This window comes from Triticum urartu, chromosome 5, assembly GCF_003073215.2.
Source record: "Triticum urartu cultivar G1812 chromosome 5, Tu2.1, whole genome shotgun sequence".
Taxonomy (NCBI): Eukaryota; Viridiplantae; Streptophyta; class Magnoliopsida; order Poales; family Poaceae; genus Triticum; species Triticum urartu.
Genome location: NC_053026.1, coordinates 17,803,391 through 17,817,016, shown reverse-complemented (window position 1 = coordinate 17,817,016; position 13,626 = coordinate 17,803,391).

The following is a 13,626-nucleotide window of genomic DNA, read 5'->3' as shown; positions in this document are numbered from 1 at the left end:
ACCTTGGGCTGCCCCTTTCTCCTTTCCACTAAGGCCCATGAAGGCCCATATGGCTCCCGGGGGGTTCCGGTAACCTCCCGGTAACCCGGTAAAATCCCGATTTCACCCGGAACACTTCCGATATCCAAATATAGGCTTCCAGTATATCAATCTTTACGTCTCGACCATTTCGAGACTCCTCGTCATGTCCGTGATCACATCCGGGACTCTGAACAACCTTCGGTACATCAAAATGCATAAACTCATAATATAACTGTCATCGTAACCTTAAGCGTGCGGACCCTACGGGTTCGAGAACAATGTAGACATGACCGAGACACGTCTCCGGTCAATAACCAATAGCGGGACCTGGATGCCCATATTGGCTCCTACATATTCTACGAAGATCTTTATCGGTCAGACCGCATAACAGCATACGTTGTTCCCTTTGTCATCGGTATGTTACTTGCCCGAGATTCGATCGTCGGTATCCAATACCTAGTTCAATCTCGTTACCGGCAAGTCTCTTTACTCGTTCCGTAATACATCATATCACAACTACCATATTAGTTGTAATGCTTGCAAGGCTTATGTGATGTGTATTACCGAGAGGGCCCAGAGATACCTCTCCGACAATCGGAGTGACAAATCCTAATCTCGAAATACGCCAACCCAACATCTATCTTTGGAGACACTTGTAATGCTCCCTTATAATCACTCAGTTACGTTGTGACGTTTGGTAGCACCCAAAGTGTTCCTCCGGCAAACGGGAGTTGCAAAATCTCATAGTCATAGGAACATGTATAAGTCATGAAGAAAGCAGTAGCAACATACTAAACGATCGTGTGCTAAGCTAATGGAATGGGTCATGTCAATCAGATCATTCAACTAATGATGTGACCTCGTTAATCAAATAACAACTCATTGTTCATGGTTAGGAAACATAACCATCTTTGATTAACGAGCTAGTCAAGTAGAGGCATAGTAGTGACACTTTGTTTGTCTATGTATTCACACATGTATTATGTTTCCGGTTAATACAATTCTAGCATGAATAATAAACATTTATCATGATTATAAGGAAATAAATAATAACTTTATTATTGCCTCTAGGGCATATTTCCTTCAACATGTAGAGTCCAACTCGGACTTAAGATTTAACTATTCTGGCTTCTCTTCATGGGCTTCTTAACATCTTGGGCTTCATAACGTCTCGGGCTTCATAACGTCTCAGGCTTCATAACTCCTGGCAACCCAGTTACCACCGCCTGTCAGGAGTTAACTGGCGCCGGTTTAAGATGGTCTGCCGGTTTAAGAATGTGTGCTGAGTTATCATCTGACTTAACTCCTGTCTTAACTGTCAGCCGGTTTAACAACCGGCCAGTTTACCGTCTGTGTTAACTGTCTGTTTTACCTGTCTGTCGTAACTGTCAGCCGGTTTAACAACCTGCCGGTTTACCGTCTGACTTAACACCAACCGGTTTACCACCTGCCTTAACACCTGCCGCTTTACTAAGTCCCAGCCGGGTTATAAATCCGGCCGGATCATACCGCGGGGTATATCCCCGACATTAGCCCCCAGTTTAATTTGGATTTATCCATGTTAAACTGATCCTGGTCATCCTTAACTCCTTGTCACTTCCTTCTTCTGTAAAATCCGAGTCAGTAGACCAGTTTCATAATCAATTTGCTGATATTGGTTTTTCACGGAGAAATATTGTGAAGAATAACTCCTTTGACATCAGCTCCCAAAGACTTTGATTTCTCATAAGGTGCCGGCGGAGTCCTATAAGGTTGAGACTAGGACGGTTTCTGATCGTCTTCGAGCCCCCAACTTTCGTTCTGGATTAATGAAAACATCCTTGGCAAATGCTTTCGCAGTTGTTCGTCTTTCATAAATCCAAGAATTTCACCTTTGACTATGAAATACAAATGCCCCCGACTGTCCCTATTAATCATTACTCCGATCCCGAAGGACAACACAATAGGACCGGAATCCAATGATGTTATCCCATGCTAATGTATACAGAGCGATGGCTTGGTTTGAGCACTCTAATTTCTTCAAAGTAACGATGCCGGAAACACGACCCAACCACTTAAGGCTAGGAGCACGATGCCGGCTGAAGGGTCGAGTAGGTCGGTGCTCGCCGTGAGGCGGACCGGCCGACCCGGCCCAAGGTCCAACTACGAGCTTTTTAACTGCAACAACTTAAATATACGCTATTGGAGCTGGAATTACCGCGGCTGCTGGCACCAGACTTGCCCTCTAATGGATCCTCGTTAAGGGGTTTAGATTGTACTCGTTCCAATTACAAGACACTAATGCACCCGGTATTGTTATTTATTGTCACTACCTCCCCGTGTCAGGATTGGGTAATTTGCGCGCCTGCTGCCTTCCTTGGATGTGGTAGCCGTTTCTCAGGCTCCCTCTCCGGAATCGAACCCTAATTCTCTGTCACCCGTCACCACCATGGTAGGCCCCTATCCTACCATCGAAAGTTGATAGGGCAGAAATTTGAATGATGCGTCGCCGGCACGAAGGCCGTGCGATCCGTCAAGTTATCATGAATCATCGGATCAGCGAGAAGAGCCCGCGTCAGCCTTTTATCTAATAAATGCGCCCCTCCCAGAAGTCGGGGTTTGTTGCATGTATTAGCGCTAGAATTACTACGGTTATCCGAGTATGTATCATCCCAAAATTCTAAATTTTGGAATGTTATAATAAATAGATAGATTGATTGATTGTTTGATTGATTGTCTGAAAGTGAGTGAGTTCGAAACTTTCGAAAGTTAAATGAGAGGGAATAAAAGGACTTTCCCAAACTTTCATATTTGCTTTTATGATCTCCATGAATTCAAAATCTTTTCAACACAAAACCCTAGAGAGAAGATGACATGACTTCTTCAAATTATATGAAATATGAGTTGGGAGTTTCAAAGAATTAAATTCAAAGTTCTTCTGAATTTATTTTCAATTTGGAATGTTATACATTATATCATCATGCATATCTTATTTTCTTGCATTTTGGTCGATCCTAGAAATTTCACGCAACTCAAGGACCTTCGGAGAGAGTTGGAGATTTCGTTATTTTCATAATTGAGAGTTTTCTCGAATTTGAAAAAAAAGGATCATTTGATTTATTTGTTTTATCTTCAATTATTTTTCCGGTGTCAAAATATAAGAGAGGGAATAATATGACTTTCCCAAAATTGAGGAAAAATGAAGATTTAATAAATAGGTCAAGTTTTGGTTTTGCCGGAGTTTATTTGCATTTTATTTGGATAGGGAAAAATGCGCGTTTTCGAAAATTTCATTTTAGGCCCGGAGAAAAGTTCATTTTGTTCAACTCATTTTTAGGAGTCGGGGAAAATTTGCTTTAGTTTTTTTGGAGTCCGTTTAGTTAGTTTTCTTTTTGTTTTTCTGCGCGCAAAATCTGTTAAAAAAACAAAAAAATCAAAGTCCAGCGCCTTGGGCCAAAGGCCCAGCCGGCCAAGGCCAAAGGCCACCGCCCCCAGCCAGCGTTGCGCAGCGCCAGGCGCAGGAGGCCGCCGCCTCTTCCTGTACCGAATCCTAAAAGGATTCTAGGGTAGCCCCTTGCCCTTTCCTTCTTTCGTTTATTCTTTCCTATTCCTAGTCTAATTCTTGTCCCCTACCCCAAGTAAACCCCCCTCCCCAATATAAATACCCAAGCACCCCCCTCTAAATCATCAAACCCAAAGCCTAGAGCTCCACCACACCCCGCGCCGCGCCACCCCTCACCCGTCCGCGCCGCACCCCGCGCCTACACCGCCGCCGCCGCCCCTCACCCACGCCGCGCCGCCGCCTTGTGCCCTGCGCCGCCGCCGCACCTTGCCGCCGCCGCCCCACGCCCATGCCGCCGGAGCCCTCGCCGGAGACCTCGCCGGAGGTAGCCCCGCGCCGCATCTCTTCTTTTCATCGGATCGTTTTCTTCTAATCGTTCCGATTCTTTTCTTTTCTTCCGATTCGTTTTCTTTCTGGTTTTTCGCCAAACCGTTCCGGTGTTCTAGATCGGTTTTTCGTTTCGATCTCTGTTTTCCGAAACCCTAGATTAGTTTTCGTTCTTTTTTCGGACCGTTCGTCTCAACGAACGTGATCACCGATTATTCCCGGTTAACGACGCTCGTTCGTTTAACCGTTCTTTGTTTTGTTTTCGTCGGATTTATTCCGCGATCGCGATCTCAGATCCGATCTTCTTTCTAGTCTTTCTTCTCGCCCGTTTATCGGAATCAGGTGATTCAAGCGCCTGGAGTTTCGTCTCGAAACCGCCGTTCCATCTAATCAACTTGAACAAGTTTTTGCGATGGTAAAATTTGACCTAGTTTCAACTTGCTAGAACCGAGTTGTTTTCTTCCGCCGTTTGTTTTCCGTCGTTTGTTCGGTTCGTTCTTTCTTTGCAACCGGAGTTCTTAAGTTGAACCTTCTGGTTCGTTCTCTCGTTCGAGTTTTACTTGTGCATTAGATGAGTACTTATTGTGTGGTTACTATTGTTTGCTTACGATAGATTGACCGGAGTGTGATGAGTAGATCTATCACGAGTTTTGGGTGCGAATCATCTTCATCAACATTGCAGGCAAGTTCACCCTTTGATCATACTTTTTCTACAACCCAGTTTTATTGCATTAGATAAATCCTCACACATTGCATGATTAGGATCTAATTAAATTGTGGGATGGGAAGTAGATGAGGTAGTACCTATTACCTGTTTATTATCAAACCCTTGGGAGCTACTTCTACGTTTGCTTATTATGCCATGCTATGCTAGTAGACGTGGATTGAGTGAGTGATATCCATGACAGATGTGAGTTGATAATTTTAATGGTTTATCTAAGGTGGCAACTTAAACACACATCTGGGTGGATTGAGGCACCTGATGTCTATCAGGACTTGCCTGTTTTTTTTCGGACCGCCACCCAGGCTCAAAGGGATCATAAGATCTTTCATGCTAGAAACTTCCGTGTGCAGCCACAAGCCATTATGGGCTCTGGCATAGTTGATTAAGTCGTGCGAACTCTTATAGGGGTAGACTAGCAGATGTAGGGGATGTAGGTGGTACGGTCTACTCCATCGTAAGGTGCTAGCACTTCTGAAAGACTATGTCTCGGTCATCCATCTTCTCAAACACCCTGTAGTGCGAGAAACTAAACGGAGGCGATCGAGTCTTGTGGGGAAAAGTGCGCAAACCTCTGTAGAGTGTACAAACTAATCATGATTAGCCGTGTCCCCGGTTATGGACAACTTGAGTATCTAGTACTTGAATATCATTGTGAATCTCAACATGTTACTTCTAATTAATGTTGTTGGGTTTTATTTATTTTTAATTGGGATTGAGAATGCTGCCAACCATTCTCAATGTTACACAACCACCATGATAGTTAAATTGTATTCCTTTGCAATAGGGAAAAATTGGCTTTACGCAAAAACCTTATAACCATAGAGCTTTTCCACCAGCCAAATATGCATGTAGTGATAGCCATTGTTCATCATTCTCTATGGTGTGAATTTGCTAGTATATTCAATGTACTGACCCGTTTCGGGCTGCAACGTCTCATGTTGCAGGTTTCTTACGTCGAGTAAGTGATACGTTAGGGTTACGATTTCTACACTCAACTTTGCCGTTGGTGTTTATGGGAATCCACAACCTTGTTGCTTCCGCTATATTTGGATTGAGGTAATAGTATTTACGTTACTTTATACATGTGATTTACCTCTTTTATAAATCCTTCGAGTACTGTGTGTGTCAGCATACTGATCCAGGGATGACACATAAGCACAGAGACTTGATCCATTCGGGTCGGGTCGCTACAAGATGGTATCAGAGCACATGTTGACTGTAGGACGTGACCCTAGAAACTGGCAAGCCCATAGCAAAGATTTTTTCTCTACAACTTTCCCTTTCAACAGATCTTTTACCTCTCTTCTCTTCTGAGCTTATTCAAATATTCCCTTTTAGTGAGACTATACCCCTTTCCCCTTTTGACCACACGAAGATTCGACTGATGAGACCACTCCAAGAAGTACAAGATATCGGACAATAAGACCACTTCGGAATGAAGAGGATTTTACCATACATTATGATAATGGAAACTACAGCTGTTGAAGACTCTGAAGACTAGGAGAATTGGAGGCTCTGAAGAATCCCCAGATTTGTATGACCTAGGAATGCTACCCTTGGAACTTGGCAGACTATGGAAGTTGTCAATACCCGAGATCAAGGTGTATTGGAGAAAGACCAAAACATGGAGAGTTGAGAACTCAAAGTTTTGTCAAGAAAACCCTAAGGCAGGGGATATCAATTATGGAAGATAGCTCATGGCAATGACAAGGGCAGAAACACGGTTATCCGTGATGTCATCGCCACTGATACTATGGTCACCGAGCTGAGCTAAGCATACATTTCTTGGGAAGGATTGGATGGTAGAAGGTTGATGGAGCACCTAACAGTAAGATGAAGTTTTAACCTTAGCTGGTGTATCACCAAGATCTGGAGTAGTACATCAAGAAGTTTAAAGCTACAAGAAGCCGTATTTTGACAAGGAAGCATTTCGTGAAGAACTTAATACCCGAAGTTGAAAGCAGCCAAGCTAGAGAAGTAAAACCTTGAGATACAGGAGATTCGTTAGGAACTGAAGGACAGTACCATTGTTCATGCCAATGTTGAAACCCAGAAGTTTGAAATGCAACTCCGGAATATTAAAGGACGTCACGAGAAACTTTTGCCAATAGAGAGGATTTGGCAAAAGAACTTAAGAAGGACAGGTACGATGGGAAGAAGCCATCGGAGACATGAACAAGACTTGAAGAGTTTGGCGATGTTGACCTTTAGAAGACCAAACCCATGTTATAGACCTACGTTAGATGCGATGATTGTGAGCTGTCATTTGTTTGATGTTTTCCCGACAGCCACAATAAAATCTGTCTTTTCAAAACTTTTGTTTGTATTGTGTGTATCCCTCTCTATCTCTCTTATCTCAACCCAAACCCTTGGACCCAATAGAGGATGAATGAAGATGAGCTTATATTTTCTGGACCGATGAGTCAGTTGGAGACAGACCGATGGATTCAGAACATGGAGGATCACATGGAGAATAACCCTATAGTCAGAAAGGATATGACCTAGCATGCTTTTCAATGCTTTGAAAGAGGTGCTGCTACTTGGTGGAGAATGTACCAAACCATCAATGGATGGCAAGGAGTAACCACTTGGAAAGAATTTAAGTTGACTTTGCCAAAGTCCCGGCTTGTGTCCCAGAAGTTGAAGCCTTATGGAAAGGATATGAAGAAACCTTGTGCATGAGAGATTTGTGGAGAAATAGGACACACCCATAAAGAACACAAGGATGAATGCCCTAATTGTGAAGGAAGTCACCCAGTTGAAGAATGCCTAGTTAGGCAGATTACTTGTTTCTTGTGTGAAGGGACTACCCACTATCCTGCTAAGTGTTACATTTACCCCATGGTACGAAGGACCGTACAACAGAATAAAGAAGTAATGAAAGGAGCCCTTATGGAAAGTTTAGAAGAACCTGTGATGAAGGAAGATGTGGAGGACACACCCAAAGAAGAACCAATTAAACCCTGCACCAAGTCATGCTATTCATGTGGAGAAGAAGGACACATCTCCCAAAATTGTTTGAATGGGGATCTAGTAAGAATTCCCGACAGAGGGAGTAGAATATGACCCACAGGAAATAGAAGCCCTGATTGGAACGGAAAAGTCCAGGAAGAGAAGCAGATTGGATTCCAGGAAGAACCTGAGTCATGTCACCTGTTATGGGTGCAAGGAGTCAGGGCACTACCTCAACAGATGCCCAAAAAGGAAACCTCGATACTTGTCAGAAGTAATATGTTTTAGTTGTAATAAAGCAGGGCACTTTGCCAGAGATTGTCCGAAGGAGAAGGAGACTTGTGATAAGTAGTTGAGTTTGTACCAGAAGAAATATAGTCGTAGCAGTGAGGACATTTTTCTTTTATATTGAGGTGTTGAGTTGAGACATGTAATGGAGAAGCGAGAGATTGTAATCATTTGAGAATGAATAAAGTTAGCATCGTTGGTACTGATATGGATTTTATGAGTTGTTACTCTATGAAGAAGGATTTTGACCATTTTGAGGATAAGAGAAATATGGTCTATGGAAGATTTGTGCATTTTAAGGGTGGTAGTACCCTGTAAGAACCATTGACCCCTGGAAAAGATAAGGATATTCCACTGAGTGGATTTCGGACAAGATGAATACGAGTTTTGTCTCGATATGTGTGATGCCCCAAGAGTATGTGGGATGAAGTTGGAGACCGTCAGTTGTTTGGACCAAAGGTGATCAAAGGAGTCAGAAGAGAATGTTAAGTTGATTCGAGATAGACTGAAGGTAGCTCAGTCCAGGCAGAAGAGTTATGTAGACTCAAAAACTCAAGGAGGTAGTCTATAAAATTGGAGACCGAGCATGTCTTCATGTGTTCCCTCTGCGAGGAGTTAAACAAATTGGAGTTAAGATAAAAGTTAGCCCCGAGATTTGTAGGACCATACCGAGTTTTGGAACGCATGAGAGAAGTGGCCTACAAGTTTGAGTTACCCGAAGGAATGTCAGGAGTTCATGATGTGTTTCACGTTTCCCAGTTGAAGAAGTGCCATGCAGAGAGGGCCAATATTCCCCTGTAAGAACGCTTGACCGCGGAAAGGATAATGATGTTCCACGAAGTGGAATATGGACTTCATAATTATAAGTTTTATCTCGGTATGTGGGATATTCCACGAGGATGAAGAGATGAAGTACTATTGGATATAAAGGAGGTATGATGTTGGAAATATGGATCAATGGAAACTCCATGATGAGTCTGAGTAATCATGTCCTAGATTGGTGCCAATAGAAGTAAGGGAGACAATACAATTGGATGGATTTAAGTATGCTAGGAAGTTGGAAGTTGGAAGTTGGAATAATGATAAGTTGCCCGATGATAAGTTCAAGGACTACAAGTGATGAGATGGCCCATAACCCACAGGCCCCAGGACCTGGCAAGAAGAAAGCACATTCTTGTTGAAGGAAAAACCCTGGAAGTGGATATATCTTTGTCGACAAACGATTTTATAGGAGTTTACGCAAAACCTGAGAGTTGTGAAGGAATGATAGATGTTTGTCTGACTTGCAGAATCAATGGATATATCCGAACTTGGTTCGACGACAAGAGAAATTCTGCAATGCTTGTGAGGATGACCGAGTGTTAGAATGCGAGTTTCGCTAAACTGTATACAAGGTAATGATTTGGGTGCGGGATGGATTGATCACCATACCGACTTACTCTTATTATTCGCCCTGCTATATGGGATGGTAAATCTGAGTGACTTGCCTATAGTAGAGAGACGACGATATTAAACCTTGTTAAACCTTAGAATGGTATAAGAATTTTTCCCTTGTACACGGCAGCTTTTTGCCAACCGTAGGTTATACGGTGAGAATCAACCCAGACCCATTTCCTGCAGGAGAAACCATAAATTGTTGACTACCATGAGATATCGATAGTCGTTTAGTTTTGGCGCCAGACCCGTCAGCTAAGAAGTCCCAGTCGCGGAATAACCTTACCAAGATGAAAGGACAGAAGAATTGAGGAAAAGGTTATGCCACTACCGGAAGAGCTCAGAGAAGGAATTTTCTCGAGGATCTGAGAAGACCGACACTGTCAAGAATAAGGATGGAGTATATGTGTTTTGATGGAACAATAACCATGCTTCTAAGGGTGGTAGCACCCCAGACCCCTGGACGATTGATGGATTTTGAGGAGACCCCCAAACCCTAACCTATTTCTTGCTAGCCTCTCCAAATCTCGAGGACGAGATTCATTTTAAGGGTGGTAGGTTTGTAACATCCCAAAATTCTAAATTTTGGAATGTTATAATAAATAGATAGATAGATTGATTGTTTGATTGATTGTCTGAAAGTGAGTGAGTTCGAAACTTTTGAAAGTTAAATGAGAGGGAATAAAAGGACTTTCCCAAACTTTCATATTTGCATTTATGATCTCCATGAATTCAAAATCTTTTCAACACAAAACCCTAGAGAGAAGATGACATGACTTCTTCCATTTAAATTAAATGAAAAGGGTTGTTGAAATATTTGAATTTCATTTGAAAATATTTTCAATTCTGAAACTTTATGCAACTCAATGATTTTCACGAGAGAAGATAAAATGACTTCTTCAAATTATATGAAATATGAGTTGGGAGTTTCAAAGAATTAAATTCAAAGTTCTTCTGAATTTATTTTCAATTTGGAATGTTATACATTAGATCATCATGCATATCTTATTTTCTTGCATTTTGGTCGATCCTAGAAATTTCACGCAACTCAAGGACCTTCGGAGAGAGTTGGAGATTTCGTTATTTTCATAATTGAGAGTTTTCTCGAATTTGAAAAAAAAGAGGATCATTTGATTTATTTGTTTTATCTTCAATTATTTTTCCGGTGTCAAAATATAAGAGAGGGAATAATATGACTTTCCCAAAATTAAGGAAAAATGAATATTTAATAAATAGGTCAAGTTTTGGTTTTGCCGGAGTTTATTTGCATTTTATTTGGATAGGGAAAAATGCGCGTTTTCGAAAATTTCATTTTAGGCCCGGAGAAAAGTTCATTTTGTTCGACTCATTTTTAGGAGTCGGGGAAAATTTGCTTTAGTTTTTTTGGAGTCCGTTTAGTTAGTTTTCTTTTTGTTTTTCTGCGCGCAAAATCTGTTAAAAAAAACAAAAAAAATCAAAGTCCAGCGCCTTGGGCCAAAGGCCCAGCCGGCCAAGGCCAAAGGCCACCGCCCCCAGCCAGCGTTGCGCAGCGCCAGGCGCAGGAGGCCGCCGCCTCTTCCTGTACCGAAACCGAATCCTAAAAGGATTCTAGGGTAGCCCCTTGCCCTTTCCTTCTTTCGTTTATTCTTTCCTATTCCTAGTCTAATACTTGTTCCCTACCCCAATTAAACCCCCCCTCCCCAATATAAATACCCAAGCACCCCCCTCTAAATCATCAAACCCAAAGCCTAGAGCTCCACCACACCCCACGCCGCGCCACCCCTCACCCGCCCGCGCCCCACCCCGCGCCTACACCGCCGCCGCCGCCCCTCACCCACGCCGCGCCGCCGCCTTGTGCCCTGCGCCGCCGCCGCACCTTGCCGCCGCCGCCCCACGCCCACGCCGCCGGAGCCCTCGCCGGAGGTAGCCCCGCGCCGCATCTCTTCTATTCATCGGATCGTTTTCTTCTAATCGTTCCGATTATTTTCTTTTCTTCCGATTCGTTTTCTTTCCGGTTTTTCGCCAAACCGTTCTGGTGTTCTAGATCGGTTTTTCGTTTCGATCTCTTTTTTCCGAAACCCTAGATTAGTTTTCGTTCTTTTTTCGGACCGTTCGTCTCAACGAACGTGATCACCGATTATTCCCGGTTAACGACGCCTGTTCGTTTAACCGTTCTTTGTTTTCTTTTCGTCAGATTTATTCCGCGATCGCAATCTCAGATCCGATCTTCTTTCTAGTCTTTCTTCTCGCCCGTTTATCGGAATCAGGTGATTCAAGCGCCTGGAGTTTCGTCTCGAAACCGCCGTTCCATCTAATCAACTTGAACAAGTTTTTGCGATGGTAAAATTTGACCTAGTTTCAACTTGCTAGAACCGAGTTGTTTTCTTCCGCCGTTTGTTTTCCGTCGTTTGTTCGGTTCGTTCTTTCTTTGCAACCGGAGTTCTTAAGTTGAACCTTCTGGTTCGTTCTCTCGTTCGAGTTTTACTTGTGCATTAGATGAGTACTTATTGTGTGGTTACTATTGTTTGCTTACGATAGATTGACCGGAGTGTGACGAGTAGATCTATCACGAGTTTTGAGTGCGAATCATCTTCATCAACATTGCAGGCAAGTTCACCCTTTGATCATACTTTTTCTACAACCCAGTTTTATTGCATTAGATCAATCCTCACACATTGCGTGATTAGGATCTAATTAAATTGTGGGATGGGAAGTAGATGAGGTAGTACCTATTACCTGTTTATTATCAAACCCTTGGGAGCTACTTCTACGTTTGCTTATTATGCCATGCTATGCTAGTAGACGTGGATTGGGTGAGTGATATCCATGACAGATGTGGGTTGATAATTTTAATGGTTTATCTAAGGTGGCAACTTAAACACACATCTGTGTGGATTGAGGCACCTGATGTCTATCAGGACTTGCCTGTTTTTTTTCGGACCACCACCCAGGCTCAAAGGGATCATAAGATCTTTCATGCTAGAAACTTCCGTGTGCAGCCACAAGCCATTATGGGCTCTGGCATAGTTGATTAAGTCATGCGAACTCTTATAGGGGTAGACTAGCAGATGTAGGGGATGTAGGTGGTACGATCTACTCCATCGTAAGGTGCTAGCGCTTCTGAAAGACTATGTCTCGGTCATCCGTCTTCTCAAACACCCTGTAGTGCGAGAAACTAAATGGAGGCGATCGAGTCTTGTGGGGAAAAGTGCGCAAACCTCTCCAGAGTGTACAAACTAATCACGATTAGCCATGTCCCCGGTTATGGACAACTTGAGTATCTAGTACTTGAATATCATTGTGAATCTCAACATGTTACTTCTAATTAATTTTGTTGGGTTTTAATTATTTTTAATTGGGATTGAGAATGCTGCCAACCATTCTCAATGTTACACAACCACCATGATAGTTAAATTGTATTCCTTTGCAATAGGGAAAAATTGGCTTTACGCAAAAACCTTATAACCATAGAGCTTTTCCACCAGCCAAATATGCATGTAGTGATAGCCATTGTTCATCATTCTCTATGGTGTGAATTTGCTAGTACATTCAATGTACTGACCCGTTTCGGGCTGCAACGTCTCATGTTGCAGGTTTCTTACGTCGAGTAAGTGATACGTTAGGGTTACGATTTCTACACTCAACTTTGCCGTTGGTGTTTATGGGAATCCACAACCTTGTTGCTTCCGCTATATTTGGATTGAGGTAATAGTATTTACGTTACTTTATACATGTGATTTACCTCTGTTATAAATCCTTCGAGTACTGTGTGTGTCAGCATACTGATCCAGGGATGATACATAAGCACAGAGACTTGATCCATTCGGGTCGGGTCGCTACAGAGTAGCACGTACCATCAAACAAACTATAACTGATTTAATGAGCCATTCATAGTTTCACAGTTCAAATTGGTTCATACTTGGACATGCATGGCTTAATCTTTGAGACAAGCATATGACTACTGGCAGGATCAACCAGGTAGCACGTCCTCGGTGACGCCCTGCATCGGCCATCGCCCTGCGCTTCCACTTGCGTCGAAACTCACAGGCAATAGTCGGGCCGGTTGTCGCTGTTGAGCGGCATAGCTAATCGTCCTTGAGGATCGGCGCAGAGAGTCGCGTATCCTACCACGTAACCGTGGATAGGTAGAGGCAACTCTTGTTCCGGTTGTTCCCAATTCAGACAGCTTTGGGTCGGGTCGAGGCAACCGAAAGGGCCACGACCCTTTATCATGAGCAACATCCAAGACCAATAGCGGGAGTGAGATTGCCTTGATAGCACCAGGCACATAACGTGCCGGCACCATGAGGCAACGCCGCAAGCACTATTCGACCGTAGCAGCACACCTAAAGGGCGTCCG